We start from the raw sequence: 17,220 nt of genomic DNA on the forward strand, positions 1-17,220 counted from the left end.
TCCCACTGGCAGTGCACACAATCTGCATCTGGATCTTGGTTTCTAATACCATCCTTGGAGAAATGGATGATACTACATGATGCTAGTATCATCCATTATATGAAATATATGAGATGAACTTTAAGCATCTTGTTGTCCCAGAAAGTAAAATGCCAGAAACAGCTCCATCAAACAATGATGGAGGTATGTCAAATGGAAATAGGAAACAACTGAAAGAGCCTGCTGGCGTCTAAAACTGGGAAAAAATTGAGAGAGAAAATGTATTATTAGATCATGACTTGAAGAATGTAATGAAGACTTATTGAGTTCATATTGCTATAAACAACTGAACATAGGAAATAGGGGAGAAGTGAAAATTTTCCTGTATGAAAGAATTTCACAGAGCTTATATAGATACGCCTGCCCCCTTAAAGAATGGGAACCTAACTCTTCATCCCAAAAGAGTAGCCTGTGATTAGTGACTTGCATTCAGGAATTGCAGTAAAGAAAGGAAGGTGGAGACGTTATGGTTCAAAAACCTGGGAACACTCTCTCAGCCAGATAGTCATGGCTAACATCAGTGGTAAGTTACATTAACAGTTAATCTTATGTAATGATGATGGTTCTTAACTTCTGGGGTCATGCTCCAAAACCCCGTAATTGCCTTCTTACTCTCAGCTTAATATACACCATGAATATTTTGCAATATATTATGTTATTATTTTACAGTATATCCTGTTGTTATGAAAAAAATCACAAACTCAAATTGAGGTTATATTCTGCAGAATACCTTATCTGTAATCCTTAAAAAGTTCCACCCTTATGGCAGAAAGTGAAGAACTAAAGAGCCTCTTGATGAAAGTGAAAGAGGAGAGTGAGAAAGTTGGCTTAAAACTCAACATTCAGAAAACTAAGATCATGGCATCTGGTCCCATCACTTCCTGGGAAGTAGATGGGGAAATAGTGAAAACCGTGTCAGACTTTATTTTTCTGGGCTCCAAAATCACTGCAGATGGTAGCTGCAGCCATGAAATTAAAAGACGCTTAATCCTTGGAAGGAAAGCTATGACCAACCTAGGAAGCATATTCAAAAGCAGAGACATTGCTTTTCCAACAAAGATCCGTCTAGTCAAGTTTTTCCAGTGGTCATGTATGGATGTGAGAGTTGGACTGTGAAGAAGGCTGAGTGCCGTAGAACTGATGCTTTTAAAGTGTGGTGTTGGAGAAGACTCTAGAGAGTCCCTTGGACTGCAAGGAGATCCAACCAGTCCATTCTAAAGGAGATCAGTCCTGGGTGTTCATTGGAAGGACTGATGTTGAAGCTGAAATTCCAATACTTTGGCCACCTGATGCAAAGAGCTGACTCATTGGAAAAGACCCTGATGCTGGGAAAGATTGAGGGCAGGAGGAGAAGGGGATGACAGAGGCTGAGATGGTTGAATGGCAACACTGACTCGATGGGCATGGGTTTGGGTGGACTCCAGGAGTTGGTGATGGACAGGGAGGACTAGTGTGCTGTGGTTCATGGGGTTGCAGAGTCGGACATGACTGAGCGACTGAACTGAACTGAGCTGAATCTTTTTTTTTTTTAATTTTAAATCTTTAATTCTTACAGGCGTTCCCAAACATGACCCCCCCTCCCACCTCCCTCACCACAACATCTCTCTGGGTCATCCCCATGCACCAGTCAAAGTCATCAAAAAAGGGAAACTTTCTGAGAAACAACATAGCTCATGAGAGCCTAAGACAGGATGTTTTAATGCAATGTTATATCCTGAATATGAATATGAAACAGGAGAAAAGGGATATAACAGAAAAAATTAACCAGTGCCTAATAAATAGTACCCCCACACAGACATCAAAAAATACTAAAAATTGCCATAAGTAGTATGGCTCCCTTAGAGGTGAGAGAAGTTCATGTATCCTTAGATCTATTTCTTTGATGGGACCATGTAGTTCATATCACTGAAGTCTGAAAAATCTTCAACTGTGATCTTTCCTGAGATAGCCTCACTAGGGTTAATTATTACTTTTTAGTCGTTTCTGTTTTGTAGTTATTCCTATTTGTAAAATCACGTTAAATTTAAAATTAGATTTCAAAAGTATGCATCTTCATTTCTCTTAATGTACTTTTATTTTTAAAAAAGAGGTGATTAGCTGTTTCCACCTAATAAGGCTTTTGACATACCAGGATTGTAGAACTGCCAAAAAACAGAAGATAGAATTTGAAATTCTAGAGATTATTGTTAAAAAAATAAGCACTGTAGTGTTTAAAGCACTTTTGTGAATCAACTAAGTTGGCAAAGAGAATTATGTCAAGTTTTATGATCTACTTTTTGGTTATCTTATGACTTTTCATAGTTATGATTCTCAGGCTCCATTGATATATGTTTCTACTTAGTAATTAAAAAAAAACCTGGTTAACAGTAGCTTTTCAAATGATTTTTAAATTATCAGGTTCTTACATTTTATTCTTTGGCAGTTTATCATTCAGGAAAAATGTATTAAAATATGCTGAAACCAAAGGCAATGAAAACTAAAGTTTCTTAATATGAAAAAAAAATAAGATTAGTATCAGTTATGTATCTTATTCAGGGCTACATTATCTAGCTGATGAACCATTCTTTGGCTCAGATTTTGCCCAGATATATACCTGATCATAACGCTGTGCTACCAAAATGAGTTGGGAAATGACATCCTTAAACTCCAGTATATTTTTATTCCTTTTACATTACCTTTTGAATAACTTATCCTTCAAACCACATTACCAAACAAACTATTTACTTTTTCTCTGTATTACAGTGTTAGGGGTGACAGCTTATTTCTTATTTTTATCCCATACTCCTTAGTAATAGAAACATTTTCATTGAGTGTAATGTTTTTGTCATTTCACAAGCGCCTCTATAGCCTACATAGAATAAATATGTACAGCTTAGCCAGTTATTTTATATAAATGGCAATTTTGATAAATATCATACAATGATGCTTAATTTAGATATCTGTTTATTTTGTCAGATGGAGAGTTCTAATCCATCTTGTTTCCTCCCACTTCCAATAAATAGCTTAGTGCAGAATGTAAACGGAGTTAAAGGACTCATATTTTTACATAGAATAAAGAGGTTAAAACACAATAGTCAGTGATATAAAAATGAGAAATATACCTAAGTTTTTGTGGCTTAAAATTATACTTCGGATATGTTTTTGGTGTTAATGAAGGGGCACAATTTCCATAATTCTAAATTGCATTTAAAATCATCTGTGTAAGATTCTGAAATACTGAAATTGAACAAGTTTTACTGTCTCCTTCCCATTCTTATGGATTGCTGAAACTTCATTAGGGCCAGGCCCTTTTAGAACATGAGTTGCACAGGTCTAGTTACACAGACTCATGACTACATCCACTCCTAGGTTTCTGGAGGAGGCTTGATTAGCAATGATTTCAAGCTGGCTGGAAGAATGCTGTCGGGGGTCGGGGGTGGTGGTGTAGATGTAGATAAATTTAAGCATAAGATCTGGAGCAGGGACCCAGTCTGCAGATATTCCCCATTCCCTGGGTGTACGGGAGAGAAGGGGCATCAGACTGGGAATTTTCTTGTAAGACCAGCTAGCCTTACTGAGTCCCAAGAAGCCCCAGGTTAGTGTCTGTCTCCTTCCACTGCTTAGCACTCATCTCTGTTAGGCTTCATGGCAGAGGGGCTGTCAAGTTAGTGACTGGTGTTCCATCTAACTAATGGACTGCTGAGCTTTTTAGCCACAAGAGGTTGCTTTTGTTCAAGGTGCTTTTAAGCTGGACCTGAACTCTTTTGAGCAAGCAAAAGAAGAAAGTTTCCAAGGTAACTTGGCAAGAGCAAATAGGAAAAGTGTGTCAACCACAGAAATTGGTCCCAATAAATATGAGAATATAATACATATAGTTCAGTTCAATGGGGAAAGGACATAATAGTTTATAAACACTGGAACCTACTGAACATCCGTATGAAAAGAAAGAGACTTAACAACTTAAATAACAGAACATAACAGTTCAGATTTCTTAGATGGTAAAAGTGGAAAACAGAAATCTAGGAAAAAGTACATATGAGAATACTTATATAACAATGTTGGCAGAATTTTTTAAAAAGCTAGTGTATTAGATGCTTGAAAAAATAAATAGCTAAACTTATTATGTACAAGTTTAATGTTTTTGGAAGTGAAATCATAAAAATCAATATCTAGATGGCAGAACAAAAATATTTAAAATTTAGATGAGTTTATATCCATAATATAAGTAAAATTTTTGTAAATTGATGTTAGAAAAAATGACAAATGTCTGTGACCAAATTCACATTAACTTGTAAATGAAGTATAAATTAAATATTAAAGTTTTCCCCCCAAATTGATATTATATTGTTCCACAGTTAATTGTTTGTTTAAAAATCAAACAAACAACATACACACACCAAAAAAAAACCCTTTATTTTCCTTTCCTTAGTGCCTCTCTAAATATATGGTTATATATATGAGTCTATTTCTTGACTGCTGTTCTCATCTTCTTGTCTAGGTTTCTTTGTTTATACCATTATCACACTGTTTTGATAAGTAGATTTGGAGTTTTGTTGTTATAAGGTAAAAGCCATTAACCTTGATTTATGTTTGAAATTGATTGACTATATTAGCTCACTTAATTTTCAAAACAAATTTCACATTTATTCAGTTTAGAAAGATGTAGTCTTTATTTTGGAGACGGCAATGGCACCCCACTCCAGTACTCTTGCCTGGAAAATCCCATGGGCGGAGAAGACTGGTAGGCGGCAGTCCATGGGGTCGATAAGAGTTGGACATGTCTGAGCAACTTCACTTTCACTTTTCTCTTTCATGCATTGGAGAAGGAAATGGCAACTCGCTCCAGTGTTCTTGCCTGGGGAATGGTGGAGCCTGGTGGGTTGCTGTCTATGGGGTCTCACAGAGTCGGACAGGACTGGAGCGACTTAGCAGCAGCAGCAGCAGTCTTTATTTAGATCTTTCATTTCTCTCAGAATGTTTTCTGTTTTTCTTTAATTTAAATTTATTTATTTTAATTGGAGGCTAATTACTTTACAATATTATATTGGTTTTGCCATACATCAACATGAGTCCACCATGGGTGTACAGGTTTTCCCCATTCTGAACCCCCCTCCCACCTTCCTCCCTGTATTGCATATATTTATCCTTCTATAGTATCTTTAAAGTTTAGATTTTAGTTTGCTTTCTAGGTATTCAGTGCTGTTTGATGGCATGAGCATATGAGAAATGTACACATTTGCATGTAGCCCCTTTGTGTCACATTGCTCTTCTAAACTCATCAGTATAGTGGCTTTTTCTGTGATTTGTGATTCAAGACATTTTTAATAAAACAAACAAACAAACAAACTTATTATTACGGCTTTCATTCTTGTTGCCCTGCTGTCCAGGACATGCAAAATAATATTGAATAGGTGTTGAGAGTGGACATCTTTTTCTTGATCTCAGAGTGAAAGCAGATAGAAGTATTTAAATTTTCAACAGTGATTATAATATTATACAGGTTTTGTGTATGTTCTTTTCAGATTAAATTCCCTCCTATGCCAAGTTGACTAGTTTTTACATTCTTTTAAATAATGAATGAGTGTTGAAGTTGTCAGTATTTTTCTCCAAATATTGAGATGGTCATGATCTTGTCAATACTGTTGTTTATATTGATTCCTTTGCACAGCTAATTCAGAGTTCCTTTCTGGGGTAAATCCACCCTGGTTTATTTTTATATATCATTGGATTTTATCTAAAATTAAGATTTGTTGTATCAAATTGATAATGAATATGGGCTAGTAGTTGTGATCTTTTGTTTTCTTAATCAGCATGTGCTGGCTTCAAAAAATTATATGGAAAGTGTCCTCCTCCAAGAGTTTTTGAAGAATTAGCATAATTTCTTCCTTAAATCTTAGTTAAATTTTACTAGTGAAGTCAACTGGGCTTTCATTCTTTTATTATGAAGAAGTTTCTAAAACTTCAGATGCAGAATATAGATTTGTTTCAAGTAAGCACTAGTAGTTCTTCTGAAGAATCCATTTCATCAAAACTTTCAATACAATGAAAGAGAGTACTCCATATTATTCCCTTTGTTATTCTTTTAACGTCTGTAGCAGTAGTCAATAGGATTTCCAGTTTTTCATTCTTAATATTGGTATTTTGTGACTTAGTTATCTTTGTGTCTCACCTGTGACCCTGCCCTTTAGCCTCATTAGGAGTTTTTTTTTTTTTTTTTTGACTATGTTGTTCCTCTAAAGAAGACATAACTTTGGTTCAATTGAATTTTTAAATCTATTTTTTTCCATTTACTATATTTTTTATTAGTTTCATTTAACTTCATTTTTTTCTCCTGCTTTCTTTATATCTTTTTAAACTCACTATATCTATATATATATATATATGTATGTATGTATGTATGTTCAGTGTTGTTGTCCCTTATTATGAAATCTTCCTCTATTTCTGACAATGATTTTTCTCCAGAAGTTTGTGTACTTTCTTGTATTATTTTTGATAATGTTTGCATGGTATGGTCATTCATCCTCTTGTTTTATAACCCATCTGTATCTTATTCATAATGAAAGTGGGTTCTTATTAAAAGAATAAAAAAGGGTGTATACTCGAATCTTTTTCATCCAGTCTAAACATTTTTATCTTTGCTTGGAGTGTAAACTCATTTACTAGTACTTTCAGATTTAAACCCACCAACTTTTCTATTTTGTCCCATCTGATTTTTTTAAAAAAAAACTTGATTTCTTTCGAAATAAAACTTCTGGGTATTCTGTTTTATCTTTATTATCATTTATTAACTGTATGTCTTTTATATTCAAAAACATCGTTTCTAAGCCTGGTATGATTTTGCACCATGGTACATTTGTCAATGTCTGGAGATATTTTCTTTTGTTATATTTGGAGGAGATATGTGTGTGTGCACTGACTGAATTTTGGAAAAATAGCTGGTTTCTAACCACTAAACCTTCTATAATACACAAGAGTCTCACACAGCAAAGAACTGTTTAGTCATTAAATCACGTCTGACTCTGTCCATGGGATTGCTCAGGCAAGAATATTGAAGTGGGTTTCCATTTCCTTCTCCAGGGATCTTCCCTTCTCAAGGATTGAACCTGCTCACCTGCATTGACAGGCAGTTTCTTTAGCATTGAGCCACCAGGGAAGCCCCCTGCAAAGAATTATCTAACCCCAATGTCATTAGTGCTGAGATATATATAACATACTATTAATTTTTGTAGCAGTTCTTTTGGACTATAAGACTTTTAAATTGGTGTATTTCTGTTTCTTCCTTCCCATCATGTATACTATTCAATGTATTTTACTTCTGCATGTATTATATTCCTCAAAAAATGCTGACCATAACTGTTTTAACCAACTGTTCTAGTGTTACCCACTAACTGCCTTTTGTGTAGATATTTCCTTGATATATCATTTCATTTTATCTCTTGCCAGTAAATTTTCTCATTCTGAGAGAAGTTTTGTCTTGCCTTTATTTTATATACTTTCATTGTATAGACTTGAGTATTTTTCTTTAGTATTTTCAAATCTAGATTTTTCTTAGTCTTGAAACAGTTACCAACCAAGTTGGCTATTACTGTTGTCATTGTTCCTTTCTGTTTTTTTCTGAGTATTAAGGTTTTCTCTTTATTTTACTCAGCAGTTTTATTATGATGTGCCTTGGTATGATTTTGTTTGTTATGCTTGAGACTCATTAAACTTCTTTGATCTGTAAGCTCAGTTTTCAACAAATTTAGAGAGTTCTGAGATTCTTCAGTGGGCTTCCCAGGTGGCGCTAGTGGTAAAGAACCCACCTGTCAATGAGGGAGATTTAGAGATTTGAGTTCAGTCCCTGGGTGGGAAAGATCCCCTGGAGAAGGGTGTGGCAGTCCACTCTGGTGTTCTTGCCTGGAGAATCCCATGGACAGAGGAACCTGGTGGGCTACAGTCCATAAGGTCACAAAGAGTCAGACATGACTGAAGTGACTTAGCATGCACACACAAGATTCTTCAATATTTTTTCTGTTCATCCCTGTACTTCTGCCCAGGATTGTAATTCTGATTATATGTCTAAGATTACTAGGTTTTGTCCCCCAGGTTCCTGAGGCTCTGATTTTTTTTTTTTTAAGATCTCTGTGTACTTCATTTTGGATAGTTTATGTTCTGTCTTCAAGTTCACTGATGTTATCTTCAGCAGTACATAATCTACTATATCTTCCAATGTAGCAATAATTTAGATATTTAATATTATTTTATTATCACTATATAATTATTAATATGACAACACTAGTTTATTATTCGTAAGTTGTTGTTTATAGTAAGTTATTTAAAATCAGTTTGCTTGTCAGTTCTGATAAAGGCGGTATGCTGCTGCTGCTGCCGCTAAGTCGCTTCAGTCATTTCCGATTCTGTGCAACCCCATAGACAGCAGCCCACCAGACTCCCCGGTCCCTGGGACTTTCTAGGCAAGAACACTGGAGGGGTTGCCATTTCCTTCTCCAATGCATGAAAGTGAAACGTGAAAGTGAAGTCGCTCAGTTGTGTCTGCCTCTTCACGACGCCATGGATTGCAGCCTGCCAGGCTCCTCCATCCATGGGATTTTCCAGGCAAGAGTACTGGAGTGGGGTGCCATTGCCTTCTCTGAAAGGCAGGTATAGACCTGCCCATTCTCTCATGCTGATAGAGCACCACTACTGAAACACAGGTCATACTATGGATTTTCTCTGGTGCCCTGTGTATTAAGCAGTCTCTAAATTGTGGGTAGTGAGAATGTAGATAGGCCTGGGTTGACTTCACGACTTTTTAGTGGAATGCTTGCCCTTTTTTTTTCTCTCTTTCTTTAGTTTTGAAGGTTTGCCCTATACATGTACAGATCAATACTCTGCCAGAGACTCAAGAGGAAGGTATTCTAGCAGTCTTAAAAATACTTTTCTCTGTGTATCTCCCTTAACTTCAATATTCTACTATGAGACCTATAGCCAGCTTAGCCTTTCTGAGCTCTAATATCTGTCCCTTCAACTCTGCAAGCATGTTGGATCATGGTTTTATACAGCCTTTGCTGAGGCTTGGAGTCTCTTTCATTAATCTGAGATAACTATAAGATTTACATTTTAACCTTAGTTATCACAGTCTTATAACACCTTTTGTCTGGTATCAGGAAACAACCTTTTCATGTATTTTGTTCAGGTTTTCTGTATGTGGTAGAATTACAATTTGAGTGAAGCTGTTACAAGCAGCTCTGTTAATTTAAAACAAACTGACACATTTAAAGAAATAACTGTTGTGTACACTTCTGGATCTTTTAAGAAAATTTGGTTCTCAATGTTTTATTAAAATGGTTTTTATTCTCTTTGATTAAATATGAAGTTGATGCCCCTCAATTTGTCTACCCTCTGCCACAAACACATAACTCCCCATACTCACACCCATGCATATGACATGCGCAGTGCAGACACAGGCGATCAAGTGACCTCTATGGGAGGTCAGCAGTGACATTTCTATTTCTGTATCATTTGAGTTAGAGATAGCATTTGATGGTGGTAATTATTCCTTGACTTTCATTTTGCTTTTAGAATACCAACGTCTCTTAATTTCTTCTTTTATCGACTGAGTCTACTCAGATTTCATTCCTGTTTCATCATTTTTCCTCATAGTTGTGCTCTGGGGTTTAATATTGGCCCTGTGATTTTCTCTATCTACACTTACACCTTGATGATCTTATCCAATTCCATGTACCATTTATAAGACAACAAGTACAAAATTTATCTCAAGTCAAACCTTTTATCTGAATTCACACAGCTAAATATTTGCTAAACATTTCTACTTAAATTTCCACTAAATATATATGTTATAGCATATGAAACTGAACTTTTATTTTACCCAAAACTGGCTCCACTTTCACTCCCTTGTATCTAAGTTGATACCTTCCACCTGCTTTTCCTTAGTTCTTTACACCTTTGATTTGTTTTCAATCATTAAGTCATGTCCAGCTCTTTGTGACCCCATGCCAGGCTCCTTTATCCTCCACTGTCTCCCAGAATTTCTCAGATTTGTGTCCACTGAGTTGGTGATGCTATCTAACCATCTCATCCTTTGCCACACCTTCATCAGGGTCTTTGCCAGTGTGTCAGCTCTTTGCATCAGGTAGCCAAAGTATTGAAGCTTCAGCCTTGACATCAGTCCTTCCAATGAATATTCAGGGCTGATTTCCTTTAGGATTGACTGGTTTGATCTCTGTGTAGCCCAGTGGACTCTCAAGAGTCTTCTCTAGCACCACAATTCAAAAGCATCAGTTCTTCAGCGCTCAGCCTTCTTTATGGTCCAACTCTCACATCCAAACATGACTACTGGAAAAACTGTGACTTTTACTATATGGACCTTTTGCCAACAAAGTCGTGTCTCTGCTTTTTAATATGCTGTCTTGGTGTGTCATAACTTTCCTTCCAAGGAGTAAGTGGCTTCTTTTTTAACTTTTATTTTTTAATTAATTTATTTTCATTGGAGACTAATTACTTTACAATATTGTAGTGGTTCATGGCTGCAGTCATTATCTGCAGTGATTTTTGAAGCCCAAGAAAATGAAATCTGTCACTGCATTCACTCCCCTCCCCCCTCTATTAGCTATGAAGTGATGGGATCAGATGCCATGATCTTCATTTTGGTAATGTTGAGTTTCAAGCCAGCTTTTTCACTCTCCTCTTTCACCCTCATCAAGAGACTCTTTAGTTCCTCTTCATTTCCACCATTAGAGTGGTATCATCTGCATATCTGAGGCTGTTAATATTTCTCTTGGCAGTCTTGATTTCAGGTTGTGATTCACCCAGCCCAACACTTTGCATGATGTAATCTGCATATATATCAAAGATGTTATGCATATTTATTTATAAACTTTGATACCAATGTGTAAAGTGTCATGAATTATGTTTTGAAGCTGTTGCCTTCAGACTTTATCCAGAGTCCAGTTACTACTCCCTGCCTCTATTGCTGCTACCACATACTGCAAAACCACCATAATTTATTATACAGTATATAGTTAAATAAGTATAGAAATTCCAAGCATCGGCACTTGAGTAATATTTGCTGAATGTGTATTATAAGTTGTATACTGATACAATCTATACTTTGGGTGTTATTATATTAGTCACAGTTTCATTGCAAGAGAAAATTAAACTCTTAAATAACCATGATGATAAAAGTGGTGATTATTTTGGAAATATTTTGATGTATTCTAGAAGTAAGTAAACAAGGAAGTGACAAGCCAGGAGATAGACCATCTTTTCCACTGTTATAGGATATTCTGCCTTATTCCTTGTTGACATAATATCCTTTACTGTAACTTGATCCCCTAGCTCCTGATGTAGAGGATCACTCAGGTTCAGAACACTTACTATCTGTTAAATTCAATACATGATTGCTCAAGACCTGTATGGATTATTTCCAGTTGGCATTTTCATGTTTATTATACTCACTGGCTTAGGTTCCTTCCGTAACGTCACAGAATATAAAGATGAGTCTTTTTTTTTTTTAATTTTAGTTTTTTATTTTTTAAATTTTAAAATCTTTAATTCTTACATGCATTCCCAAACATGAACCCCCTCCCCCTCCCTCCCCATAACATCTTTCTGGGTCATCCCCATGCACCAGCCCCCCCCCCCCCCCAAAAAAAAAAGATGAGCCTTTCAGGCCAATCATGGTATGATGGTTCTAAGAATGTTTTAAAGGTTTATAGAGATTTGAAGGGAATTAATAAGTCATTTTACACAGTGTATTCCTAAGAACTAAAGCAAACTCCTTACACTTTTAACGCTCATGATTGACATATTATCATTTGTGAACTATCACTTCACATAAAACTGTCTTTTGAAAAATTACTATCATAACCCAGTAGTGACAGGTTATGCTTGCCTCATGGGATGATTAGATTAGTTTTCCAGCTTTTATTTAAGTTATGGAACAATATGTATTAGTTTTTTAAAATAAGATTTAGTTAAGTTTTTAACTCACTCAAGCTAACTTAAGTGATTAATTAAATTCATATAATAGATCTATATAGATACACATATAATCTGTCAGTTTTGTTTCAGATAATTTTAAATTATCTTATGGATTTACTAATATAAATCCACAATATTAGTGAGAGACTTCTGACACCCCTTCGTGAAATTGATAGAGTGAGGGCTTACTAAGTAAATGAGCTCACAGAATTAATTGAATGATTATAATGTGCATAAATTCAGAAAAGTATAATGTATTCTCAAACTATCAGTTAATAAAATTGACTCAGTGCAGTTTTAGCCCGGTTGTGGTAAAATATTTATAATAGTAAATACAGTTTTGTACCCAAATAAAGCACCTATGTATATTGTAAAAATAAACATCTTGATATCCATATTGAAGAATACCTTAAGTAATACTTTAAAGATCTTTACAAATACATCAATGAGCTTAGAAAAGGAGAAAATAATCCAAAGAGGTAACAACAGGCTTAAACTGGTAGGTGACTTAAAGATATTAATAGAATCTGTATATTTGCATAATATTTATAATATGCTATCAATAAAAACCAACAATTATGAGTAAATATATTTTATTTCAATCAAAAAAGTTAAACGGTCACATCCTTTCTGAAAACAAGAATAAGAAACTTTATCAGCTTTTCTACTTCACTCATTCCTGTGCTGTCACCTATAAAATGGTAGTATTTTGTCCAATGGTTTATGTATTAACTATTTTTACCTGTCAATTCCCTTTAACATATTCCCCTGTTTTAATTTCTCAAATACTTCCTTGAACAATTGATCAGAGTAACCTTTTTCTCATGGTATCTGGTCCTATCACTTCATGGCAAATAGAAGGGGAAACAATGAGGGACTTTATTCTTTTAGGCTGCAAAATCACTGCAAATGGTGACTGCAGCCATGAAAGTAAAAGATGCTTGCTCCTTGGAAGAAAAGCTATGACCAGCGTAGAGAGCATATTAAAAAGCAGAGACATTTGCCAACAAAGGCCTGTCTAGTCAAAGCTATGGTTTTCCCAGTAGTCATGTATGAATGTAAGAGTTGGACCATAAAGAATGCTGAGTGCTGAAGAATTGATGCTTTTGAACTGTGGTGTTGGAAAAGACTCTTGAGAGTCCCTTGGACTGCAAGAAGATCCAACCAGTCCATCCTAAAGGAGATCAGTCCTGGATGTTCATTGAAGGACTGATGCTGAAGCTGAAACCAATAATTTGGCCACCTTATGGCAAAGGTAGGAGGAGAAGGGGATGACAGAGGATGAGATGGTTGGATGGCATCACTGAGTTGATGGATGTGAGTTTGGATAAACTCCGGGAGTTGGTGATGGACAGGGAGGCTTGGTGCGTGGCAGTCCGTGGGGTCGACAGAGTCAGACACGACTGAGTGACTGAATTGAACCTTTTCCTATTGATTTGTTGCATATTCTGGTGTATATACTGGAGAAGGAAATGGCAACCCACTCCAGTATTCTTGCCTAGAGAATACTGTGGATAGAGGACCCTGGTGGGCTGCTGTCCATAGGGTTGCACAGAGTCAGACACGACTGAAGCAACTTAGCATGCATGCATGCATTGGAGAAGGAAATGGCAACACACTCCAGTATTCTTGCCTGGAGAATCCCAGGGACAGAGGAGCCTGGTGGGCTGCCATCTATGGAGTCACACAGAGTCAGACACGACTGAAGCGACTTAGCAACAGCAGCAGCAATCTCTATACATCTTATTTGTTTGAAAATTTCTATACTCACTTCTTAGGAGAAGGCAATGGCACCCCACTCCAGTACTCTTGCCTGGAAAATCCCATGGATGGAGGAGCCTGGTGGGCTGCAGTCCATGTGGTCACTAAGAGTTGGATACGACTAAGTGACTTAACTTTCACTTTTCACTTTCATGCATTGGAGATGGAAATGGCAACCCACTCCAGTGTTCTTGCCTGGAGAATCCCAGGGATGGTGGGCGGCCGTCTATGGGGTCACACCGAGTCGGACACGACTGAAGTGACTTAGCAGTAGCAGTAGCATACTTACTTCTTTTCCAATACAGGGATTTCAGCCTAGACATTTTCTCCAGTTTGTGTGCTCATTTAATTCGCTACTTGCTTCTTCTTTCCTGGATCATTCATTAGCAACTCAAGACAATTACTTACCTAATGAACTCTATCTGTCTTCCCCTCACCATCAGTGTTTTTTTTTTAATATGAATTTATTTATTTTATTTTATTTTATTTTATTTTATTTTATTTTTTTTTCAAACTTAAAAGCTTTTTCACAATAAGGTAAACCATACACAAAACAAAAAGCAACCAATGGACTGGGAGAAAATATTTGTAAATTATGAGACCGACAAGGGCTTAATTTACAAAATACAGAAGCAGTTCATACTACTCAGTAACAAAGAAACAAACAATCCAATCAAAAAGTAAGCAGAAAACCTAAACAGACTTTTCTCCAAAGAATACATACAGATGGTCAACAGGTACACAGCAAGATGCCCAGTATTAGAGATTATTAGATTATTCAGCTCAGTTCAGTTCAGTTGCTCAGTCGTGTCCAACTCTTTGCGACCCCATGAATCGCAGCACGCCATGCCTCCCTGTCCATCACCAATTCCCGGAGTTCACTCAGACTCTCGTCCATCAAGTCAGTGATGCCATCCAGCCATCTCATCCTCTGTTGTCCCCTTCTCCTCCTGCCCCCAATCCCTCCCAGCATCAGAGTCTTTTCCAATGAGTCAACTGAATTTATTTATTTTAATTGAAGGTTAATTACAATATTGTATTGGTTTTGCCATACATCAGCATGAATCTGCCACAGGTATACACATGTTCCCCATCCTGAACAGCCCTCCCTCCCCCCTCCCTGTACCATCCCTCTGGGTCATCTCAATGCACCAGCCCCAAGCATCCAGTATCATGCATCGAACCTGGACTGGCGATTCATTTCATATGTGATATTATACATGTTTCAATGCCATTCTCCCAAATCATCCCATCCTCGCCCTCTCCCACAGAGTCCAAAAGACTGTTCTATACATCTGTGTCTCTTTTGCTGTCTTGCATACAGGGTGATCATTACCATCTTTCTAAATTCCATATATATGCATTAGTATACTGTATTGGTGTTTTTCTTTCTGGCTTACTTCACTCTGCATAATAGACTCCAGTTTCATCCAGTTCATTGGAACTATTCATTTGTGTCCCCGTTATAGTTTACAGCACCACGATTTGACCACGTTCACCAGAAATTTGATAATTGTTATTCATAGCTCATTTTCTCTTAGCATCTTCATCTCAGATACCATCAAGCTCTGTTCCTTCAAATATGTACCTTTCATATCTATCTTAATCTTGTGTGCAAGTCCACTACAGTTTGAATCCCAAGGAAAATATTTTAGGTGCTGAAATAGCAACTTAAGTGAATTTTCCATTTCTCATCTTGCTCTTACACTATTCTTCATCAAATAGCCACAGAGTACCTTTAAAAAGAAAAATCTTATCATAGTTGTATGATTTACAATTTTGTTTAGGGAAAGAAAAGGAAATTTATGGTCTACGTGTCCTTTTGTGTTCTCTGTCTCTCACTAATCCCTGCAACCTTATCTTGAATCTCTCTCCTTAGGCTTCTTTTGTTTCTGAAACCAATGTCTTCTCTATCTCCAGTACTTTTCAGTTTGTTTTCTCTTTCAAGAAACCTTAACCTTCTTTACACTCTTAAAATTACCAACTTAGTGTCCTTTATCATAGAAAATTTCTCCAATATCTAAAGTGCCTCCAAGGTTTACTTACTGTCACTGTGCTCTATCTTTTTTTTCCCAGTGAATCTATTTTCATCTGTAATTAGTTCATTCTTTATTTATATAGCTTTCGATCTTATCCCCTAAACTAAGACCTAGGAGTCCAGAACTACATATGTTCATCTTCTTCTTTGCTACTTCCTCAGTGCCAATTATATAATCAGTAATATTTTGAATATATTTCTAAATAGGTATCATCTGATGACTAAATTCTTTAAAATATATTATCTGTGAGTTTTGGTCAATTTCGAGTATTTTTGCCTTCAGGAAAAACATCATGGGAAATAGAACCAGTTTCTAACTACCTATAGAAAATTAAAGTTATAAACTTATTTCAACTTTTCCATGTTAAGTAATTTCCTACAAACATTTGATTGACTAGTTGCCATCTTTCAAATAAATAGTAGTCTGTAACCAAAGATACAATGATAAGAGCAACATGAATCTGTACTAGTTGATTTGTTCTTTTTTGTCATCTCTCTGCATAATATTTTAGAGAGACTTCAGCCTCATAGTTCAAAATCAGTTGGAGAGATTCTTATATAGAATTCTGATTAGCAAGGATTGGTTTGCTTTATTTTTGGAAACCATCCTTCTGCCCATGAAGATGAAGTGAAATAATTGCAAGTCTCATCTAGAGCCAAAAGTTTGGAGTGAAGCAGGAGCAGTTGCCCAAACAGAGGATGTAGATTCTTGGGCAAAAGGGGGAAGAAAGACATTGCTCAGTCAAAAACTTTTCATTATAAAATATTATGCATTATCCCTTCCAAGTGCTGAGGCTATTCAGAATAGGAAATGAAATATATCTACCAAAACAGCAGTGTTGTTATCTACATTTCAACAGAGATTTGCCAAAATCTCTTATTACATTTTTACAGAAAGATGAAGGAATGATAGCTCAAAAATAATTAGATGTATTCATAGCTGGCAGGGACTCCTAATTACAAATTGTTAATAAAGATTTCTAGTGAAGTGTCAGAGGGCTCTACCTTTGCCTCTTAAGCGTTCCTTCAAGTATGAATGATCACCTTACTAGGTATTCTTGGCTGTAGGTTTGTTATTGTTAAATAAATCATGCCACTCCCTTCTGGCCTGCAGAATTTCTTCTGCAAAGTTAGCTGATAGTCTCATGGGAGTTCTCTTGAATATAACTGGTTGTTTTTCTCTTGCTTCTCTTAAAATTCTCAATGTTGCCAATTTAATGATTGTCTTTGTTTGGACCTATTTAGGTGATCTTATTTGGGATTCTGCTTCTTGGACCTGGATGTGTTCTCTTTTCCAGGTTAGGGAATTTTTCAGCTATTATTTCTTCAAATAATTTTTTCTGCTGTTTGTTTTGTCTCCTTCTAAGATACATATCAGTTCAGTTCAGCTCAGTTGCTCAGTCATGTCTGGCATTTTGCAA

The sequence above is a fragment of the Ovis aries genome, chromosome 10 (assembly GCF_016772045.2).
Source record: "Ovis aries strain OAR_USU_Benz2616 breed Rambouillet chromosome 10, ARS-UI_Ramb_v3.0, whole genome shotgun sequence".
NCBI lineage: Eukaryota > Metazoa > Chordata > Mammalia > Artiodactyla > Bovidae > Ovis > Ovis aries.